At 38.4% G+C, this 23667-nt stretch overlaps 1 non-coding gene across 1 annotated transcript; it reads right to left on the minus strand.

The window, feature by feature from the left end:
* Positions 1-23380: 23380 nt before the first annotated feature.
* Positions 23381-23452, minus strand: TRNAN-GUU (transfer RNA asparagine (anticodon GUU)). The gene has a single exon. It is a non-coding gene; the product is annotated as a tRNA-Asn (tRNA).
* Positions 23453-23667: the final 215 nt, after the last annotated feature.

Below are 23667 nucleotides of genomic sequence, written 5' to 3' on the forward strand. Positions count from 1 at the left end.
CCAGGAGAATTAGATCATCTCAGAGACGTGGATTTACCATTCTTGTCTTTCTTCTTTCCTTTCTCCATCAATCAACCACAAGCAACTAGGGCCTCCTTAGCCATCTCAGAATATTTTCATTTATCTTTAGATAATAATGAAGCAACCACATCCTCCATCTTGAAAGTGGTTGTGCTTCCAATGGCTATTACAAAGTAATCCCACAAGTCCGACGAAGAACATAATAGAAGCATACATTATTAATGATCATTAATCTTAGTATCAATAGAATTAAGCTAAGCAACCACTATATTAAATACATGCATGTGATCAACAATAGATCCCGATGGCTCAATCCTTAGAGAATACAACTTGTTATAAATTTAATTTGTGCATTGTTGTCATTGATGTCAACCTATCATATGTTGCCATTGATGTCAACTTATCCTATGTTTGGTGCAGGAGCACCTAGTTTTACCTAGTTTTATTGATACATTTTTAAAATTTTGGAGTGATTGATCATGTTTAGGATCAATGAATGAATAATGGAATGTTGATAGGTCCACAAGTGTGTTTTGGAGTAATTTGAAGTGTGTTTGTCACCAAGGTTTTCTTATTTGCTCAGTTTTGGCTAAAGTGCCTTTGTAAGCCAAAAATGGCATCATTTTCCAAAATAGTGTAAAACTCTTTGTAAGGCCTCATAAAGCTTTTGGACATGTTAGTTTGATGTTAGGGAACCATATTAGGGAATTTAGAGTGAGTAAAAATGCATAAGTTGCAAAAATGCAAAATGGAGCAAAAATTGTCATTGTTGCTTGACAACTTTTTGCAACTTTTAAAAAATGATCAAATCGGTAGTTGAGGAACCAATGGGTGATGGGTTATGACCAAGGAGGCATATATAATGTTTTTGAAATCATTGTAAATGGGTTGGAATATACATGAGAAAATGTTGAATAATACTTGAAGGCAATTTTCAGATTTTTGCATAAGATTTGTAATTTTAGTTATAGCAGTCTGTACCAGATGGTTTGATCTTGGTACTGTCCTTTCATGGTGGTTTAATACATATTGTTTTGGAGCTTAGGAAGTTATTTTACTCTTCTTCTTAGTGTTGGTTTAGTGCTTGTTTACAAATTTTCTTCAACTGCACTGCTCTCGGTCTGAGCAAGGGATTAAGACCCTAGCCATGGCTCCAACTTGAAATCCCATTGTGTTTACTCAATAGCCCTTGGGATTCAATTCATGGAGCCTGTGTACAGAAGTTTCTTTGAATTCATTTTCCATCATATCATAGGCGAGCTCTGCCATAGCTCGGCTAGGGATTATGACTATTATTCTTATCATTGCTTGCAGGGAAGATCAAATATGGTTGTGCCCAGTGTTTGGCAGGGAAGAAGGAATCCTAATGGAGTCTTGGTAGAAGCAAGGAGGTGTGACAGGGTGTGGAAATCAACAAACCCTACCAGACAAGACTCTTAGACCCATAAACCCTCAAAAAGAGCCATTTTGGGGTCCGTATCAGTACGGTTGTACAGGACAACCGTACCTCCTGATTCTCAAAGAGTGTCCAAAAGGGTGTTTGAATCACAAAATATCTTAGGGGTCCTTTGGGATATTTTTGAGTAATTGGGCAAAAATTGGGAAGGTAGGGCTAAAAGGGGCTCTTAGGGCTACTACGCCTAGAAAATATGAACTAGTGAAAGCGATGGAGAAATGGAATGAAACCAGTCACAGAACCACATGATGGGAATTGATACACAATATCAACATCCTCCTAGTCCCCTGCAAGTGAAGGTTAAAGATTTTGACAACTTGATGGGTGAACTTACTCTAGTGAGTTCTAGCCTAGATCTTGAGTAATTGAGCAAACTAGTTGATAGAGAGTTTCCCAAAAGAGCCAAGGTGTTGGAATTGGTTCATGAATGAAGATTAGGGTGTAAACAAATAGGGGAGCCCACTATGACACCTCTTTCTAACCTACAAACTAAAATTTCAACTCTTTTGTGAGATCCTCCCTATCAAAGTGGTATCAGAGCAAGTTAAGATTTGGAAAGAAACCAGTTGATGTCAGAGACTGGATCAATAGGTGAAAATAGCCTCATGATGGTGACCAATGCAGAGTTAGCCAAAAATGTAGAAGACCAAGAGGAAGAGAATAGACTCCTCGGGCTAAGATTGCAACAATTGGCAAACAAACTAGGTGAAGTAGAAGACAAAACTGAGAAGGTAACTATCAAAATCAATGAAGAAAAGGGTAAAGAAGTGGTAGAAGAGGATGGCACACCTGAACCAGATCCTATTCTGCTTGAAGAACCTTTCCTTAGAGCCATCAAAGCCTTAGGAGGAAAGTCTCTAGAAGGAGTGCCACTTTTTTGTGGAAAAATGGAACCAGAAGTGGTCATGGAATGGATTGAAGGGTTAGAGAATCACTTTGAATGTGATGGAATTAGTGAAGCACAAATGGTGAAGGTAGCCAAATCTAGATTGAGAGGAGTAGCCTTGACTTGGTGGAAGTTTATCCAAGAGGAGAGACAAAAGGAGGGTAAGAACCCAATTGCCACTTGGAAAGGAATGCTAGCCAAGGTGAGAGAAGCTTATATCCCTGAAGACTATGAAATTCAATTACACAAGAGAAGACAAAATTTGAGACAAAGAAAACTAGATGTGAGCAGCTACACTGAAGAATTTCAGAATTTGTGTTTGAGATCCAAGGTGGTGGAAGATGAAAGCATCAAGGTAGCTCGGTACTTGAATGGTTTGCGGTGGAATATCCGAGAAGAGCTAAACTTGTTGTGTCCCAATACTGTCCACAAGTGTTATCAATTGGCACTCAAGGTGCAAGAGAAGAGTAAAAAGAAACAAGAGCAAAGCAATAGAGGCAAAAGTAGGGGAAGAGATGGCAAAGGTCATAGAGGTAGCTATGGTGGAAGAAGTGTAGACCAGAGATTCCAAGGGGAATCCAAGTTGGTAGAGCAAAGTGGGGATTCCAATAGCAAGAGCAGCTATAGAGGAAGGGGATCTAGCAACTCTAGCAGAGGAAGGTCTGGTGGATCAGGAAGAGGGTCTTATTTTGCCACAATGAAGTGCTACAATTGCCATCAACTTGGACACTCGGACTATAGATGTCCTGAGAAGACTTCTTCATCCCAAGGAGGTGAAAGGAGAGTAAGTTATGTTCAAGAAGATGCAGCAAATGTGAAGACATCAAAAGTAAGCTTAGATTCTGAGGTTAGAGAGAATCTCATGATAAGGAGAGTTTTGATCAAACAACCGGTAAAGGAGGAACCTAGTCAAAGAAGATCCTTGTTTAGGATAAAATGTAAGATCATCGGTAAAGTGTGTAGAGTGGTGGTAGATTCAGGTTCCACTAATAACATAGTGTTAGAAGAAGCAGTAAGCAAACTCAACTTGCAAAGAATTCCACATAGTTATCCTTATAGGGTTACTTGGCTCAACAAAGGGCAGCATGTTTTGGTGAATGAACAAACTTGGGTGAAGTTCACTATAGGAGGCTACAGAGACAAGATCTTGTGTGATATCTTGCCAATGGATGTGTGCCACCTACTCCTAAGTAGGCCTTGACAATTTGATAGGAAAGCAATACATCATGGAGAAAATAATTCTTATACCTTTTAAAAAGATGGAGTTACCTATAAAATCATGTCCTTAGGAGATCAAGAAGAGAGTAGATCTAAAGGTTCCAATGTGCTACTAGTTGGTGAGAAGGATTTCATAAACACTCTCAAAGAAGGAGAAGGAGTGGGGTTTGCACTTGTTGTGAAACCAAAAGAGGAAAAGAAAGACAATAAGGTTTGTATCTCTGTTGAAGTGCAGCAGATACTCAATTAGTTCAAGGAGATCATAAGTGATGGAACACCTACAACCTTGCCTCCTCAACGTTCCATAAGTCATCAAACTGACTTCATACCCAGAGCCTCATTGCCTAATAAAGCAACCTACAAAATGACACCGGAGCAGAATAAAGAAGTGCCTAAACAAATCCAAGAACTCTTGGACAATAGTCTGATAAGGAAGAGCATCAACCCATGTGCATTTCCCACTGTTTTGGCACCAAAGAAGGGGGTACTTGGAGACTTTGCATTGATTCAAGTGTCATTAACCGGATTACAATTAGGTATAGGTTTCCCATTCCAAGAATTGAAGATTTGATGGATTATTTAGGGGGTGCTAAGTATTTTACCAAGATAGACCTCAAGAGTGGCTACCTCCAAATCAGAATCAAGGAGGGAGATGAATGGAAGACCGCATTCAAAACCACAGCAGGACTTTATGAATGGCTTGTTATGCCATTTGGACTCACAAATGCCCCTAGTACATTCATGAGACTCATGAATGAAGTACTCAAATATTACGTTGGTAAATTTGTTGTTGTTTATTTAGATAACATCTTGATTTTTAGTAAGTTTAAAGATGAACATCTTAAGCATATTGAGATTGTATTGAAGCAATTATGTGATGAGCAACTAACTATCAATTTGGAGAAATGTGAGTTCATGAAACAGGAGTTGGGATCTCTTGGGTTTGTAATCTCAAGTAGTGATTTGAAGATGGATACCTCAAAGGTGGAAGCCATAATCGATTGGCCTACACCTAAAACAACAAGTGAAGTGAGGAGTTTTCATGGTTTGGCACAATTTTACAGTAAGTTCATTAGAGGGTTCAGTGAGATATGTGCACCTATGCTTGATACAATCAAAGGAGGTGTAAAGACTAAGTTTCAATGGACAAAAGAGGCACAAAAATGATTTGATCTTTTGAAGACAAAGGTGGCTACTCAACTTGTCCTTGTTCTTCCAAGCTTTGACGAGCTATTCACCATAGAATGTGATGCAAGCAACATAGCAGTTGGAGCGGTTCTAAGTCAAGACAATAGACTGGTTGCATTTTTTAGTAAAAATCTCAATGAAGCCAAGAAAAGGTATTCTTACTATGATTTGGAGTTATATGCACTTGTTCAATCACTTAGAAAGTGGAGTCATTACTTATTACCTAAAGGATTTGTGGTTTATACTGATAACCAAGTTCTTAGTTTTCTCAACTCCCAAGAAAAGTTGAATCATAGACATATCAAATGGGTAGAATATTTGCAATCCTATACTTTTACCATTAAACATAAGAAAGGTCAATGTAATAAGGTTGTTGATTCATTAAGTAGAAGGTTGCTAACAGTTCAAGAAGTGCAACTCAAGAGAATTGGAGTGGATAGTTTCAAAGGGCTATATCAAGATAATGAAGATTTTGCTGCCATCTACAAGGTTTGTCAAGAGTTTAGGAATCACTTTCATGGTGAATAAGCAAATTTTACCTTACAAGATGGTCTTTTATTTAAAGGAGGACAGCTTTGTGTGCCAAGAGGGTCCATGAGAGAAAACTTGATGCAAGAGAAACATAGTGGTTGCTTAAGTGGTCATTTTGGGTTGAATAAGACTTTGAAACTTGTTCAAAGATTCTACTATTGGCCAAGGATGCAAAGGGATATCAGAAAATATGTGGAGCAATGTGTGGTTTGTCAAAGGGAAAAGGGAACCTCTTCTAATGTTGGACTCTATCAGCCATTACCTATTCCAAACCGGCCATGGGAGTGTGTAAGTATGGATTTTTTTGTTGGTTTACCCAAGACCAAATCGGGATTTGATAGCATCTATGTTGTGGTAGATAGATTTAGCAAAATGGCCCATTTCATTCCATATAAGGTGACTCAAGATGCTAGTAATATTGCTCATTTTTTTTTCAAGGAATTCATTAGGATTCATGGCTTACCAATCAATATAGTATTAGATAGAGATACCAAATTCATTGGTCATTTTTGGAAAACTTTATGGCAAAGATTGGGTACTAACTAACTTGTCTTTTAGCTTAGCCTACCATCCTCAAATGGATGGCCAAACAAAGGTGGTAAATAGGACACTTGGGAACCTTCTCAGATGTTTGACTAAGGAGTATGGACAAGCTTGGGATCAGATCATCCATCAAGCAGAATTCACTTACAATGACAGTGTGAATAGATCAATCGGTAAGAGTCATTTTGAAGTAGTGTATGGGATTCATCCAAGAGGTGTGTTGGAGCTTAGAGATATTGGGAATATGGAACAAAAGAGTGGACATGTTGTTGACATGGCTCAATCCATGAAAGAGATTCATGAGCAGGTTAGGCAAGCTTTACTAGACAACTTTCAAAGAGTCAAGGACAAAGTGGATGAAAAGAGAATGAAAGGTATCCCTGACAAGCTTCAAATGAGGAGGATTGGACCTTGTAAGTTCTTGGCTAAGTATGGGCAAAATGCCTACAAACTTGATCTACCCGAGGACATGGCTTTATCTCCTATTTTTAATGTTGCAGACTTGGTGCAGTACAAAGGCACACTTCCAAAGGAATGCAATAGAGTCTCAAAGGTCTCTCATTCACTTTCAGACATGCCTCTGCCCCCTCCACCTATGCTACAAGCCGAGAAGGTGTTGGATCCAACAATCCTCAAGAAGACTAGGCATACCGCCTATATGGAACATTTGGTCAAGTGGCAGCATCTTCCAGAATCTGAGGCCACTTGGGTACCTAAAGAAGACTTTCCTAAGCTTGGAATTGTCCTCTCTTTGTTGCCTAAAGGAGTCACTTGACTTATTTCTCATTGGGGGAGTATGGTGCAGGAGCACCTAGTTTTACCTAGTTTTATTGATACATTTTCAAAATTTTGGAGTGATCGATCATGTTTGGTATCAATGAATGAATAATGGACTATTTTGATTAATAAGAAAAACAGGTTTTCAGGTCCCGAAACCTTTAACATAGAAGATTAATAAATATCATCATAGAGTATCCAGACCATAAAAAATAGCTTACAAAACGACTGGCAATAAAGCCAGTTAACAGAAAGGATAGCAAATGATAGAAACAGCAAAACAACAGAAACCAAGAAAACACTGCACAGTTAAAGAGTCTTCAGGAGGTCCTTCGCCTTAATCACCAACTAGTCATAGGTGGCCGCAACAGCTTTGAGTTCCTCCAGGTCCTTATTAGGCTTTGTATCCTTCTTTTTACCTCTGGTTCTTGTTCTGGGTCCTTGAACATCTCCTGTACCTTCAGTGTCAGGGTCAATTTTCAGGGTGTCCTTCTCCTCATCCAATTTGCTGATGAGAGTTTTGGTATTGCCAGCAGAGACTTTCAGAATGTTTAAGCTTTGGTCTGCGATACTTTTGAGACATTCCTCAATTTGGTTGACTTTACTGACAATTCTCGACATAGTTTGATCCATAGCATTAGCATTTGCTTTCCTCTCCAATAGGTCTTTCTCGATTTGCTCGAATTTGAGGCTGAAGGAGTCTCTTATATTTTCAGCTTTAGCAACAGTATTTGTCAAATCCTCCATATAATCTGCCATAGTCTTCCCTTCACTAGTGTTGATAGTTTCCAGAATCTAGATTATGTGGCTGAGCTTCTTGTTGTCATCCACAACTTTCTTGTAACTAGTGATTAACCATTCCATGGTGTCCATAAAACCTTTCATACCCTCAGGAGGAGGGTTTGAGGAGGGATCTATCTTACCGAAGTTGTCTTGTCCCTTATTTGGGGTGTCACCAACAGTAGCTTTATCTTCAGCCCTATGAACTTCTCCAGTGGTCACCTCCTCCAAGTTCTGGTCAGCTTCCAAAATCTTTTTCTGCTTATGTTCCTCCAGCTCCTTCATATTCTCATCCTTTCTCTTTTGTTTATTTTTGGTCTGAGTATGGACTTTAGTTTTCTTTTTCAGAGAACCCTGGGGTTTCTCCTTCTCTGAATCTTCAGAGACCTCCGAGGAGGAGGAGCATATCTGGAGAATTTTGCCTTCAGATTTCTTGCCCTTTGAGGAGGAAGGCCTGGTTTTAAAATGTTTCCTCTTCTTACCTACTTCAAATTCTAAGTCATCCATACTCTCCTCAGACTCATTCGTTGGATCACTATCAGAACCCTCATCCAAAGAAAAAACAAAGTCTGACCCATCCTCCTCAGACTCAGAAATAGAGGGCTGCGGGCGGACTATTTGGTTGGCCTTGAGGTGGTCATAAATAAGAACCATTAAGCCTTGATGCATGGCAGTGTCACTCGTTGGGTTCTCTTTATAGGCCTTAATGGTGGCATTCATAGAACATAACAGAAAATATGGAATGTTAACCTTCTCGTCATGCCTAAAATGATTCAACAAAACAAAATGGTAGCTGTATACTTTAGTGAATCTACCATCAAAAGTAACATAGCGCATTATAACAAAAAGGACCACCCTCCATGGTTTTAAAAAATCCCTAGGGGGATAGTAAGTTTTACTTAGCTTCACCAGGCATTTTTTCTCCTTTTCAGTTTTAGGATATCTTTCAATGGCCTCCTTGCTCACTTTTCTGTCTCTATAGTAATTGCTTCCTTCCCTTCGGAGACTTGTGACCTGGGCAATAAGGTCTTCATCTATGACAACAGACTGCTCGCCCATCTTCAAAGTGCCCTTTCTCTAGTTTTTACAAAATAAATTAGTGACAGTGGTGTCCCATCCATGGAGCCTCTCCATAAATTTTGAAAACCCACCCTTCTGTAGAATGTTCCATATACCACCTCATTTTGATTCCATTCCTTACAACTACTAGGTTTATAGCGGTGTCTATTTCCTCCCATATTTTCGTTATTCAGAGCAGAATGTCGAAACTTGCAGAGAGCTTTAGACAGAGAGTTTCTCGGAGCTACCAAATTTACCCAGAAAGCGTGGGAAGTGATTGATTGAGTGTTATAATAAATGGTGCTGACAATATTATAATTGCTCGAAGCACTCCTTTTAATCTGTTTCATTATTCTTTTGTACATTGATAATCTTTGGGGTGCTATTGTATTGGTCCTTAAAAATGATTAATCTGACATCCTCTAGGAGGCCTTGTTCTCCCTTCCAAGTAATCATTTCATCTTGATTGATCGCCGCATTGGCTACCCAAGCAGCAGAACCATTAGCTTCACGGTAGCTATGAGATATGTAACTTTTCTCAAAAGTGTTAATGAGGTCTCTAACGGCCTTTATAATATTATTGATAGACCATGAGGGCTTAGAGGTCCCCTTGAGGCATTTGATGATGTTGTTAGAGTCCCCTTCAATCCATATGTAGGGGCAATTCCATCTTTTTGCAAGGAGAATACCTTGGAGTCCTGCCATTGCTTTTGCCTTGAGATTTGTTTGGCTTCCTATTGGAATAGCAATCATTTCCTTGCATATACCTTTGTCATCTCTAAGAATAGCTCCACATCCCGCAAGGCCCGGACTAACTTTTGCAGCACCATCAAAATTGACTTTGGACCAACCATGAGGGGGAGTTTGTCATCTTGCTTCTAATCTTTTGTTTTGCTTGGGGTTAGAACTACCAGCATTCTTCAAATTCCAAGAACTTAAAATGTGAAATTCCAATGGGTTGGTCGAAAAGCAGGGACCCCCAATGATCCCAATGTTCTCTACAGTCGCCCATTGTATTTTCTGGAACACAATATATTGAGTAAGAGAAGTGTCCCTAAAAATACGATTGTTTCTTTCTTTCCATAATCCCCACAGAATGTGAGGGAGTGATAGCTGCCACAGAGATCTGAAAAAGGAGTTAGACCAATAGTAATTCCAGGAGTAGAACAACTCACTGATAGTGTTAGGAAACACCCAATCAATGCAAAAACTATTAAGAAATCTTTCCCAGATCGAAGCAGAATAGGAACAGTGGATAGCCAGATGGTCCACTGACTCTTCCTCCTTAAGACACAGAGCACATCTATTAGGAAAGGCAAATCTTCTACCCTTGAGGTTATCTAAGGTCAAGATTTTATTTTGAAGGATAGTCCAATAGAAAAAGTTGATTTTGGGGGTCAAATCCTTTATCCAAGCTTTAGACCAGAAAGGATTTTCAGAAGGGGCGTGGGAGAGAACACCATACATAGAAGAAACAGTAATATTACCTTTGGGTTCAAATTTCCAAATGAGGGAGTCTTCCTCTTTATTCAACCAGGCCGAAGACAGATGGTTTTTAAGCTTGATAAGGCTTGGGTGAATACTTTCAATGTTCTGCCATTTATTACCAATCCAATACCCTTCAACTAAAGGACCAAAAGATCTAATACAAGAGGCATAAGGGGCCCATTATGGGAAATCAGTCAAAGGTTTATCAAAAAGTCAGGGGTCTTCCCAAAAATTAACTTTCCTACCATTGCCTACTTTCCAAGTAACCCCTTTAGCAATGCTCTCTCTACACTTAGAGGCATGATTCCAGATATGGGAACCATTAATGCTGATTTTAGAATTGACAAAAGAGGATAGAGAGGAGGATAGAAGAGAGTACTTACTTCGCCAGATTTTACACCATTCACTATCTGAGTGGAACATTCTTCAAACCTGTTTAGACAGGAGAGATTCATTTAAGATCCAGATTCTTCTCAGGCCTAGACCTCCTTTAATTTTTGGTCTGCATACCTAATCCCAAGCCACAAGAGACATTCTTTTCTTATCCTCAACCCCTGACCATAGAAATTTTCTTTGAATATTCTCAATTGCATCAGCATACTTGAATGGAATTCTGAAAAGGCTTAGGGCATAGATAGGTATGCTTTGAAGAGAAGCTTTAAGAAGTTGAATTTTTCTAGCCTGACTTAAAAGGGCTCCTTTCCAACCAGCTAGCTTTTTATGAAATTTGTCCACTAGAGAGCTCCAAAAAGAATCAGGAGGTGCAATGCCCAAGGGGAGGGCAAGATGAGTGGCAGGAAGATCAGCAATCCAACATTCCAGGATTCTGCTGATTCTATGTTGTCTTCTCTCTGGTGTGTTGATGAAAAAAACTTTGCTTTTGACCTAATTAATGTGCTGACCAGATGCAGAGGCAAACTTACAAAGAGTGTCCTTCAAGGTTCTAACTTCTGAGATACTTGATTCCCCCATGACAATGGTATCGTCCACAAACTGTTGGTGAGAGCAAATAAGATCAGCTGAAGAAGGTTGAAGTCCCTTAAAAGATCCTCACATCACCATGTTTTCCATAGACCTACCAAAACATTCAGCCATAATAATGAAGAGGATAGGGGAAATGGGATCCCCTTGCCTCAGTCCTCTAGATGGTTGGAAGAAGGGGGATAGGGAACCATTGACAAGAACAGCAAAAGAGGCTGAGGTAATAAGTTGGCTGAAGAGGTCAACACATTTGGTGGAAAAACCATAAGCCACAAGAACCTTCACAAGAAAAGACCAATCAACCCAGTCATAGGCCTTGGAGAGATCAAGCTTGAGGATGAGACCCTGTTTCTTAGCCCTAACAAGAGAATGAATATGCTCATGGACAGTAATAATGGAGTCGAGAATTTGTCTTCCTAGGACAAAACCATTTTGCTGATGATTAATCAAAGAAGGAAGGACAGTTAGGATTCTGGTGGTAAGAACCTTGGAGATAATCTTATAAAAAGAATTGCATAAGTTGATTGGTCTGAACTTGTCCATGGAGTCAGCACCTTAGGTTTTGGGAATAAGTGCAATAAAAGTGCCATTAATTTCTTTCAAAATTTTTCTAGCCCCAAAAAATTCCTTGACCCCGTTGGAAACGTCTTTCCCAACAACGTCCCAGAAATCTTGGAAAAAGAACATGGGGAAGCCATCTGGACCGGGGGCTTTGTTACCACCAAAAGAAAAAACAGCATTTTTTATTTCCAAAATCGAAGGAATTGAAGAAAGGGAGGTGTTCATCTTCTCATCAATGAGACAGGGAATATTTTGAAGAAAAGAAGATTGAGCATCAGCGTCCAACCTATGATCCCTCCTCAGAAGTTCCGAAAAGTACCTTTTGGCCTCATTCCTTATCTCTTCCTCCTTGACCAACTCCCCATTGTCCACTGCCAATTTTGTAATCCTATTTGTCACTTTATGTTTGATCGTCGACATATGAAAGAATCTTGTATTCCTATCTCCTTCCTTTAGCCAAATGCATCTTGATCTCTGCTTCCAAAAAGTTTCCTCTTTAGCAATGATTTCATGGTATTTTTTAAGGGTCTCATTTTCTTCAGCAATAGACACAGTACTGAAACCATCCTTCTGAATTTGGACCTGTATTTTCTTAAGGTCATCCTGGACTTTACCTTTGGCCTCAAAAATGTTCCCAAAGCTAGATTTATTCCAGAGTCTTATATTGTCCTTAACACTTTTGAGTTTCTGTACAACTCTGTACATAGCAGTTCCCTCAACTTGGATACTCCACCATTTCTGAATATTACGAGTGATGGCAAGGTGATGAGTCCACATTTTTTCAAATCTGAAAGGAAAATGTCTTCTATTAATTGGGTCAACAATGAAGGTGATGGGAAAATGATCTGACCCAACCCGGATGTGGGCAGACAGGGAGAAAAAGTAATGTTTGTACCAGTCATTAGAAATAAGAGCCCTGTCAAGGCGAACTTGGATAAGATCATTACCAGTTCTCCTATTAGTTCATGTGTAATTGCATCCCTGTATCTCTACATCGTTGAGAGCTTGAGTATTTATAAAGTCCATAAGGGCCAACCTACTTTCCAACTGAGAGGGGCTTCCACCAAATTTTTCCTCCTCTCTCAAAGGAGTATTAAATTCTCCCATGAACAGCCAACTAAGATTCTTGAATCTGTCCCTAATTTCTATAAGTTTTTTCCAGAAGGAGTTTCTAGCTTTCAAGGTGTTGGGTGCATAAATGTTGGTGAGGACCCATGATGTTCCATCTTTTAAATGCTCAAATCTCATGCAAGAGAAAAAAATTTCTTGAATAAGAACATGGCCTTTGACACTATTAAAATTCCAAATGGTAGCTATGCCTCCCGAAGCACCTTCCGAGCTACCACCTGATACTCCTATTTTAAAAAAACTTCAAAGATTCAACTTTTTCTCTACTCATTTTGGTCTCTTGAATTAGAAAAACATCATGTTTACTATCCCTTATCATATTCCTAATAATATCGTGTTTATGAGGATTATTAAGTCCCCTAATATTCCAAGAGATAATCTTCATAGTTACTTACCGATTCCTAACTCCTTAAGAGTCTTCTGAGTCCCATCTGCAATGTTCTTACTGGCCTCCTTGTCTCTAACTTTATGGTTAGAAGGTCGACCTGGGGAAGAGGAGATATACCCAACATCTACTTGAGTTATTATGTTGGATTTCCTTGGTTGAGAAGCCGAGGGAGTGGATCCTTTCTTGTCCCTGTATTTTGGTATTTTTTAGTTAGCATCTTTCTCGAGAACCGCTTCCGGATTGCTGAGGATTCTAGATATTTCATCTTCATTGCCCCAATTATGGAATCTAGAATCATGTGAAGCACTATTTACTGTTTTTGAGTTTGGATCTGAATTCGAAAGCTTCATACCCAATATTGCACATTTTTGGGCTTCTTGCATTTCAGAGCTTATCATGAGCAGGGAAGAGTAAGTCTTTTCTTCTTGGGAGCCAGAGATCTCCCCTTCCTCAGGTTGTTCCTCTTTCTTTTGTGTTTCCTTACCAACATAAGTATCAGCGATTACCACTTCAGCTGTGTCTTTTCAAGATTCAGTCTGTTCTTTCAATTTCTCTATTCGGATCTACTTTGTCACAGGGTTGTTAACTTTGGTTGACTCATTTCTCAATACTTCCTGAGTTGGGGGATTGGAGACAGAAGTTGAGAATACCACTTCCTTATTTTCCCCCAAGGGTTCAAAACAGTTGTTGTCAATAAAGTCAACTTCCTTATTTTCTAAGCTTTTAACTTGCTATACCTTTTTTCTGGAACCTTTTTACTTTCAACCGGGGGTTTAGTCTGCTTGAGCTCTACTTTAGGCTTGATAGGACGGGATTTTGCCCAGTGACCTACTTTCTTGCAATGGAAGCAGGCAAAGGGGATAGATTCATATTCTATTTATTGTTTCCATGTCCCCAACTTTGATACTATATCTATCTGTTCTGGCATGTCTGCATCATGGGCTATCCCTACACAGAACCTAGCATGAGTGAGTCTCTTTTTTGAAGCTGTGACTGGGTCTATAGAGAGGAGTTCACCAAAGGAGCTTGCTATTCCTGAGAAGATGCTTTATGCCCAATATTCAAGAAGCAAACCTGGTAACTTTACCCAAACTGGAACTTGTGTCAAAAGAGAGTCATTCATGTTCAGATTCGGATGCCATTTCCAAAGAACCAAGGTTGTCTTTCCTACCATCCAGGGACTACCACAAAGTATCCTTAATTTATCTTCTTCACACGAGAAAGTAAAAGACAGAAGGCCTTTAGGCAAAGCCGAGATTTCAATGTTACCCTTCAAAGTCCATTTCTGTTTGACATAAGCCCTTACAACTTCGATGTTTGGACGCGAACCCATAAATTTGCCTACCAGGGAGTTCGACATACTGTTTATATTATGATCCAGAACCAGATCAAGGATAGAGATAGCGAACTTTCCACCAGATGGATCAGAAATGTTCTTGACAGGAGGTAAAGAGGATTTACCAGATGGTTTTGTTCCAAAAATGGATGATCATTTTCTAGATTCTTTTCCGTTCTCCAAGGTCTCTTCACGTGGGTTGGACCCCCCGCTGGACCCCTCCCCCGAAAACCCAGAACCCACTTTCTTCTTTGGCAGAGTACCACCAGTCTGCGGAATGTCAACAGCCTTAGGAATATCCAGAGGCTTGTCCTTCTCTCCCATAGGACCAGCTCCTTCGTTCTGGTCGCTCCCACCATTGGAACTAGAGTTTCTGCCTTTCAGAGAATTTGAATTTTGAATTCTCCCATTGTCGCTTCCTACTCCTCCCAGCTGCATCTAGACTCCTATTCATAACTCTGTTATGTGCAAATTCTGAATAATGGACTGTTGATAGGTCCACAAGTGTGTTTTGGAGTAATTTGAAGTGTGTTTGTCACCAAGGTTTGCTTATTTGCTCAGTTTTGGCCAAAGTGCCTTTGTAAGCCAAAAATGGCATCATTTTGCAAAATAGTGTAAAACTCTTTGTAAGGCCTCATAAGGCATTTGGACATGTTAGTTTGATGTCAGGGAACCATCTTAGGGGGTTTAGAGTGAGTGAAAATGCGTAAGTTGCAAAAATGAAAAATGGAGCAAAAATTGTCATTGTTGCTTGACAACTTTTTGCAACTTTTGGAGCAACTTTTAAAAAATGATCAAATCGGTAGCTAAGGAACCGATGGGTGGTTGGTTATGACCAAGGAGGCATATATAATGTTTTTGAAATCATTGTAAATAGGTTGGAAGATCCATGAGCAAATGTTGAATAATACTTGAAGGCAATTTTTGAACTTTTGCATAAGATTTGTAATTTTGGTTATAGTAGTCTATACCAGATGGTTTGATCTTGGTACTGTCCTTTCATGGTGGTTTAATACATATTGTTGTGGAGTTTAGGAAGTGACTTTACTCTTCATCTTAGTGCCGGTTTAGTGCTTGTTTACAAGTTTTCTTCAACTACACTGCTCTCGGTCTGAGCAAGGGATTAAGACCCTAGTCATGGCTCCAACTTGAAATCCCATTGTGTTTACTCAATGGCCCTTAGGATTCAATTCATGGAGCCTATGTACAGTGTACATATTCTTTTTAGTGTCCTGGCAGTTGCTTTGAAGTCATTTGCCATCATATCCTAGGCGAGCTCTGCCATAGCCCGACTAGGGATTATGACTGTTATTTTTATCATTGTTTGCAAGGAAGATCAAATGTGGTCGTGCCAAGTGTTTGGCAGGGAAGAAGGAAGCCTAATGGAGTCTCAGAAGAAGCAAGGAGGTGTGACAGGGTGTGGAAATCAACAAACCCTACCGGACAAGACTCTTAAACCCTTAAACCCTCAAAAAGAGCCATTTTGGGGTCTGTATCGGTACAGTCGTACCAGACAACCTTGCCTCATGATTCTCAAAGAGTGTTCAAAAGGGTATTCGAATCACAAAAGCTTTTAGGGGGTCCTTTGGGATATTTTTGAGTAATTGGGCAAAAACCGGGAAGGTCAGGCTAAAAGGGGCTCTTAGGGCTACTAAGCCTAGAAAATATGAACTAGTGAAAGCGATGGAAAAATGGAGTGAAACCAGTCACATAACCACGTGATGGGAATTGATACACCATCTCAACATCCTCCTAGTCCCCTGCAAGTGAAGGTTAAAGATTTTGACAACTTGATGGGTGAACTTACTCTAGTGAGTTTAGCCTGGATCTTGAGTAATTGAGCAAACTAGTTGATAGAGAGTTTCCCAAAAGAGCCAAGGTGTTGGAATTGGTTCATGAATGAAGATTAGGGTGTAAACAAACATGTGAGCCCACTATGACACCTCTTTCTAACCTACAAACTAAAATTTCATCTCTTTTGTGAGATCCCCCCTATCAATGTTGTTGATGTTGAAGGATGGTGTAGTGGAAGTTCCAATATGCAGGAAAGAGTATTTATGTGTTTTGATATTGTTGAAATGTCTTGTGGAAATGTTGAAGTATTTCTGGAATGATGGTACAATAGAAGTTTCAATATGTAGGAAATAATATTTAATATCTCAGTAGAAGAATTTCTTACATTCCTCTAATATGTGAAGATTGTGTGCTATGGTCCTGAATATGGTTTTCATGTTCTATATATATTGCACTATCACATTTGTAGGTCCTCTACTGCTCAGTTGGCAAAGTTGGTAGGAGTTGTTTTTGACAGTAAGTTTGTCTGTAAGAAAAAAGTTTGGAGAATTCTTGGTGGCTTCTAGATATGTGGGTTCATGTGATGGAATTTGGATTATTTGTTCATGTGGTATGTGCAATGTTCTAGTTCAGTTTTTAGGTGATAATTTGATTGGCAAGTTATAATGTTTTGAGTTTTGTGTTACTAGCTAGTATGGTTTTCAACTGACTCTGATATTGTATCCTACTTGGATCATATTCTTTTGGTCTAGGTCTGCTTTGGAAGATGACTATGGTTAATGTTTTGGGTCTCACCATGGTGTGTGTAGATCCACTTTGTGTAATTTTTATTGGAGATTCATTTTTGGTTGACTAGCTAATGTGCTTTATTGATTATCTACACGTTTCATTTGATGTCAACCTTGGAAGATGTATTAGCTTTTGGTTTATTGGAATCATTTGAAAGAGGTGTTATGATATTTTTGGGTCCTCTTTATCTTCTGGAATGGACAACAATGGTAGTTATTGGTTCGGGTGGCCAAATTTATGTAATATTGTTTATTGTATCTATGGTCAACCTAGTTAAGGGTTTTGATGATTATCTTGTATAAGGAGTACAAATGTATAAGTGAAGATGTGGAATTTGTGTGAATTGATGAACAGTGGGTGTGAATGATTTGCAAGCAAATATGGTATTGAAGATGTGCAAAAGACTCTTGTGAAGTGATTTGATGATAGTATTTTTAGTGCGACGATATTCAAAGATAGTGATTGACATCAAATGTGTTTTCCATAATATTGGTCACTTTACTTAGTGGTTCAAGGATAATTTCATGATCAGGAGATCTTGTTCATTTCAATTCATCTATTCCTTTCTCTATTGGAAGATTGTGAGTCTCTTGGCATCTTTGTGTATCTTGCCCTGAAACAATGTGTTTCAACTTTACAAGTCAAGTGTATCTTACTCTAAGGTTATGCACCTTAGCTCTGCAAGACCTCTCAAAAGAAATGGGTTCGAGAGGCAACATTGTAATAAAATATAGCTATATTGTGAGTCTAATTCTCACTATGGCTTTTTCCTACTTGAGTTTTCCACGTAACTATGATATTTATGTGTTTGTTGTGCTTTATGATTTCACGATTTTATTTCTGTTATGATTATATGCTTGTGGTTTAAATTTTAAAGATAAAAAATTAAGCACTTTTGAGGTCTAGACTGATTCCCCCCCTCTTAATCATGTGGTATGTTCAACAATTGGTATCAGGCAAGTTTCCTCTTAAGAAGTTTAACAACTTGTGGAAGGTCTAGGAGGGCACATGACTAGACATTCAATGCTCCAAAGTTTGATGGCATAGATTATACTTATTGGAGTGAAAGGATGGAATGAGTCTTGTGGTATGTTCAACAATTGGTATCAAAGCAAGGTTCCCCTTAAGAATTTTAACCACTTGCAAAAGGTCTAGGATGGAATTGGAGAGAAAGGATGGAATATGAGTCATGCGGTATGTTCAACAATTGGTATCAGAGCAAGGTTCTTTTCAAGAAGTTTAACCACTTGCAAAAGGTCCAAGATGGCACATGACTACACATTCAAGGCTTCAAAGTTTGATGGCATAAATTATGCTTATTGGAGAGAAAGGATGAAATCAAAGAATATGAGTGTAATGCAAAGACTACAGTTGAAATTGTCACTTGCTTGAATGATTTAATGTTCAATAAAGTCACAAGGGCGAAGTCAGTCAAAGAAACTAGGGATAAGTTGAAGAGTGTATTTGAAGGTGATAAGAAGAAAAAGAAAGCCAAGATTACAAATCTAAAACATAAGTTCGGGAATGTGAGAATGTCTGATGATGAAAACATTGAAGGTTGTATTCATTGAGTAAATAAAATTGTAAATGTTCTTAAAGTGTCGGTGGATTGGTAGAAAAAAGTAAAGTCGTAAGGAAGATAATGACAAGATTACCCAAAAGCTATAAGATGAAGAAGTATACCATTGAGGAAAGTCGCGACATGAATAAGTTCATTGTGAATCAGTTGGACTTGGTTTGCTCGTTGCCTTTGAGATTGTTGAATTTGATGACATCAAAAAGGAAATGAAGGTGATGATATTGAAGAAAAAATTGTATGAAGATTGAGGAGAGGAACTGGCAAGTACAATGGTAAGTTACCCCTAAAATGTTTCAATTATGGAAGAATGGGTCATTATGTTTCTAGATGTATGTATAAAGAGGATTATGGTGGAAGAACTAATGATGATAATAAAGGGAAGGATAACTATAGAGGAAATAATAGAGATATCAGAAGAGATGATAGAGACAAGTAGAGTAGGATTTTTTGCTCAGCAAAGGCCTACTCATTTGAAGAAGAAGATGACAATGACTAAAATGAAGAATCTTTGTGATGCAGGAGCATCCCCGGTCTATGAGCAATCTTGCATCAACCAAAAATATTTCCTTTCAGTTTAATTCTTGTTAAGTTCAGTGTGCAGTTTTCTGTGTTCCTACCGGTAGGTGCCGGTAGTTGCTTGCTTTTCATTGCAGATCATTTTTGGTTTCCAGGCTGGTTCATGTTCTTAATTCTAGATTTTCAATCCATTTGGATTCTTTTCCAGCTAGCTATCGCTCTCGGTTTGACTGATTCTAGGTTCTGGGATAGTTCTTGAGCTTAACGGTTGGTTTTCCTTCATTTTCGGAGTGGTTTCTTGGTGTGTGGATCTATTTGGGGTCTTGTCCGATATTCTTTGGCGTGTGGCCGAGCTTCTTGTTGATCCGCAGTTCTTGGATGTTATTTTTTGGAGGAATTTCTTTCCTTCTTAGGGTCAACCTAGTTACACGTTTCATTTTTTTCTTGCATTGGTAAATGTAATCTTTTGTGGCCGACTCGGATGTGTTCCGGAGGATATATATAGGGTATTATGTAATCATTTGTAGTACAGGGATAGGAAGTAGAGATCAAAATAAGGATTTAGATTCGTGATTAGTGATCTAGTTGACTCTAAGAGTTCCGAATGGATTGTAACTGGCTTGTAGCTTGCATATAACCGGTTGACTGCCGGGTGTTCTATGATGACTGTATGATGATAACTGGTTGGTTGTCGGAGGTTCTAAGACAATAATGTGATTTGTTTCTGTAATCTTTATATGTTTTATTGTTCCTTTCGTTGTGTTACTCTTGTTGCATAAGCTGGTCAATTCTATTTTGAGGATTCATCGATTATGGCTGCATCAATTGGTATCAGAGTTGGTTATGAACTGGTTGGTGGAAGAGTTGTTTGCGAACCTTGAGGCATTCCTTAGGGTAAACAGATTGCCGATTGGAAGCAGGTTGCACGTGTTCAATAGATCGCCGAGTGAGAGGCAATTGAAACTGGTAGTCAGATTGCCGAGTTGAGGCAGTTCACCGGGGCTGAAGAGGAGATGTCGCCTAGAAGAATGAACCCCCGGAGGGTAGAGCAGATGATGGAGGATTTCAATAATGAGATGAGGAATGAAATCCGGAACGCATTGGCTAGTTTGCGGAGGAATCCGAAATTTGAGGATGAGTATGAAGAAGCTGGTGAAGAGCTTGAGGCGGAAGAGGCTGAAGGACCGAAAGAGAGGAAAGATTCCTGAGAGCAATGGAACAAGCGAGTAAATTTCATAAAGTGGAGGTTTCAAACTTTTTTGGAATGTTGAACCCAGAGGATCTGATTGATTAAATCAGAGAGTTGGAGGATTACTTTGAGTTTGAGGATGTCAAGGACCCGCAGAGAGTCTGGTTGGCACAGACTAAGTTGAAAGGGCATGTTGCCTTATGGTGGAAAAAATTGCAGAAAGACGAAGTGGGGAATGGTGAAATGAAGATCACCCGGTGGAACAAATGGTTGCAAGATTGAAGGCCAAGTTCATACCAGAAGACTATGAGTTGGAATTGTTCAAAAAATTGCAGAACCTGAAACAGAGAAACATGATTGTGAAAGAGTATACTGAGGAATTATACAAGGTGATGATTAAATCTGGACATAGAGAGCTGAATAGAGAAAAGGTGGAGAGTTACATAAATGGACTTGCATTTAACATTCATGATGAGATGAGTATGTTGAGGGTTTCCACAGTTGAAGAAGCTTTACCAGTATGCTTTGAAGGTTGAGGAGAAGGTGAGAAGAAGATAGCCGAATAACCCTAGAGGGAAGGATAGATTCAAGGGGCAGATGAGTACAGAGAAGTAAAATGTTGAAGAAGAATCAAAACCTAAGTTTTGTAAAGAACCAGAACAGAAAACACAGAGAAAAGGCAGTGGTAGTACTAGCAGAGAATTTTCCGGCAAATGTTTCAAGTGTGGAGAAACCAGACATAGATTTTATGAATGTAAGCAAGGAATGGCAAGAAGTTGTGGCAAATGAGAAACCAAAAGGTGAAGTTACCGGAACTGACTATGCACCAGAGCAAGGAGAATCCCTTATGTTTAGAAGAATCGTGATGGAGCATAGCAGTGAAGATACCGGACCTAATCAAAGAAAGAGTCTTTTCCAGATTGTGTGCAAATCAGGTGGTAAGTGTTGCAAGGTTATTTTGGATAGTGGAAGTACTGATTATTTGGTATATGAGGAGATGTCAGTGAAGCTTGGATTAAAGAGGCTTGAGCATCCTTGTCCTTACAAGGTAATTTGGTTACAAGATGATCAAAAGTGAGAAGTAAAGGAGCAATGTTTGGTAAATTTTAATATTGGACCTTTTAGGGATGAGGTCCTGTGTGATATTGTATCTATGAATGCTTGTCATGTCTTGTTGGGAAGACCTTGGTAGTTTGATAGAGGAGCTATTTATGACCGTAGAAGAAACCTAATCACTATTGAGAAGGATGGGCAAAAGTTCACATTGACTTCTTTGAAGGAGAAAGAGGAGGAGGTGAAGAACCTGAATCTCGAGAGAAGTGGGAGCACTGAGAAATCGGTTGCAGAGGTTATACCGGAAGGTGGCATGAGTTTGCAGAAGGATTTGATAGATAAGCCTGATAGACAAATAGAAACGGATGACAGAAAGCTTATGGTGACACACCGAATGAAGTCTTGTGGTAGAAACAAATCAGAGTTGCAGAAGAAAGAAAGCAGTAAGCAGAGACAATGTGTAGTTATGAAGCAAAGGAAGAGAAATAAAGAGAGTCAAGAGTTAGAGAATCTAATTGAGTTAAAGAAGAGGTTTGCAGATAAGGAAGATGTTTGGATCATAAATGAGCATGGGGTCTTTATCCCAATTCCTTTTTGATGTTCATGAGTTGCCTCTCATGGAACATCTCTTTCTACTTGGGGTGTCTGATGCAGGAGCATCCCCGGTCTATAAGCAATCTTGCATCAACCAAAAATATTTCCTTTCAGTTTAGTTCTTGTTCAGTTCAGTGTGTAGTTTTTTGTGTTCCTGCCAGTAGTTGTTTGCTTTTCATTGCAGATCCTATTTTTGGTTTCCAGGCTGGTTCATGTGCTTAATTCTAGATTTTTCAGTCCATTTGAATTCTTTTCCGACTAGTTATCGCTCCCGGTTTGACTATTTATGGGTTCCATGACAGTTCTTGAGCTTACCGGTTGGTTTTCCTTTATTTCTGGAGCGACTTCTTGGCGTGTGGATCTATTTGGGTTCTTGTTCGATATTCTTTGACGTGTGGCCGACCTTCTTGTTGATCCGCATTTCTTGGATGTTATTTTCTGGAGGAATTTCTTTCATTCTTAGGGCCGACTTAGTTACACGTTTCATTTTTTCTTACATTGGTAAATGTAATCTTTTGTGGCCGACCCATATATGTTCTGGAGGATATATATATATATATATATATATATATATATATATATATATATATATATATATATATATATATATATATATATATATATATATATATATATATATATATATATATATATATATATTCCTTATTTTGTGTATTAATATCTATATTAATATATTACTATTCATTTTCATTCTATCCATAGAAAACTAGAATATATACATATATATCGTGCTATTTATCAGCATTGATGTCTATAACAGCATCCTTTTTCAATATCGTTCCCTGGATTTATTTTTTCAATAATAAAATATTGTTAATTGATATTCTTTGTGAATGAATATGATTCAGTTATTTCATCAACTGGTTTACATGGAACAAATAGATAGAGAGAAAAAAAAAGAAAAGAAAAAATGAAAGATTATGAAAAAACTTATTGAAATGCTTGCAAAGACAAATAGGTGAGTCATTGATCCGATGAAGGTACGATCGCTGAGATCCATTTTCATACTTTACGACTTTCCAATACTTCATTTACCAAAATAAAATTCCCGAGCGGATCGAATAAGATTTCACATATCTTATCAACTAGCCCATGATTCAAAGGCTGTACAGTCTGCATAAGGTAGAAAGATGAAAGGCCTACTTGATGGAAATCAATTCGAGAGAATTGATAAATGTATTTTAAGAAAACTGCTAGTAACAAATCACCTTAGCTCGCTCATAATTTGAAATAAATGAGCGAGCTAGCCCCGGGGTTTAGATTATTCCCAATCTACACGGAGATGTTGGTAACATTGCTGGGATAAAATTATCAATGAAATTAAAAAAAGTGAAAAAAAATGTGTCGGGGCGAATAGAGGGTTACTCCAATTCAGCTCTAGAAATTGGACAATTTTTTACTCTTTTTATGGTCCGATCTCTATTATCGACAATATCTTATTCATAATTTGAAACAATAATTTGCTATTTGTTCATAAAAAAAAAAGTGCTTGAAGAAAAGAGCTCTCCTCAAATAGGATTTGAACCTACGACCAATCGGTTAACAGCCGACCGCTCTACCACTGAGCTACTGAGGAATAACGAAGGTATGAAGTTTCTATATATATATATATATATATATATATATATATATATATATATATATATATATATATATATATATATATATATATATATATATATATATATATATATATATATATATATATATATATATATATATATATATAGGGTATTATGTAATCATTTGTAGTATAGGGACATGAAGTAGAGATCATAATAAAGATTTAGA

This window comes from Cryptomeria japonica, chromosome 8 (assembly GCF_030272615.1).
Source record: "Cryptomeria japonica chromosome 8, Sugi_1.0, whole genome shotgun sequence".
NCBI lineage: Eukaryota > Viridiplantae > Streptophyta > Pinopsida > Cupressales > Cupressaceae > Cryptomeria > Cryptomeria japonica.